Source organism: Trichechus manatus, unplaced genomic scaffold (genome assembly GCF_000243295.1).
Source record: "Trichechus manatus latirostris isolate Lorelei unplaced genomic scaffold, TriManLat1.0 scaffold00002, whole genome shotgun sequence".
Taxonomy (NCBI): Eukaryota; Metazoa; Chordata; class Mammalia; order Sirenia; family Trichechidae; genus Trichechus; species Trichechus manatus.
The window spans coordinates 20,108,824-20,109,723 of record NW_004443938.1 but is presented as its reverse complement, the minus strand read 5'-3'; positions in this window follow the sequence as shown (position 1 = coordinate 20,109,723).

Here is a 900-nt window from a genome sequence, read left to right as displayed (position 1 = left end):
AGACGAAGTTCTTCCTAAAGATTGATGCCAAAATCCTAAATAAAATATTAGTGAGGAGGACCTAATAGTGCATTTAAAGATTAATACATCATGATCAAGGTGGAGTTTATTACAGAAATACTAGTCTACTATTTTCTTATTGCTACTGTAACAAATGATCACAAATGTAGTGGCCAAAAACAACACAAATTATCTTACAGTTCTGGAGGTCAGAAGTCAGAAGTGGGTCTCACTGGACTAAAATCAAGGTGTTGGCAGGACTGGTTCCTTTCTGAGGCTGTTTGGGAGAATCTGTTTCCTTGCCTTCTCCAGCTTTAGATGTTGGCTGAATTCCATGGCTGTTGGCCCCCTCCTCCTTCTTCAAAGCCAGCAGTCTCATCACTCTGACTTCTGCTTCAGGTTGTCACGTCTCCTTCTCTGACTCTGAGTCTCCTGCCTCCCTTTTTCATTTATAAGGATACTTATGATTGCATTGAGCCTATCTGGATAAATCCAGGTTCATCTCCCCATTTCAAGGCCAGCTGATTAGCAACCTTAATTCCATCTGCTACCTTAATTCCCCCTTGCCATACATAACATATTCACAAATTCCAGGGATTAGGACATGGAATCTTTGGGATGCCATCATTCTGCCTACCACAGCAAGGTTAAATCAAAGTCAAAAAAGTTGTTATTACAATGCCCTCTATTAATAGATCTGGGGAGAAAAATAATATCATTATCTTCATACATATTGAGAAACATTTGATAAAATTCCTTTCTTGACTAAAGAAAGAACTCTTAGTAAAATAGGAGCAGATGGTGTGATGGTTAAGGCTGTGTGTCAACTTGGCTGGGCCATGGTCCTCAGTGGTTTGGCAGTTATGATATAGTTTGGCTTTTGAATGATGTAAACACCTC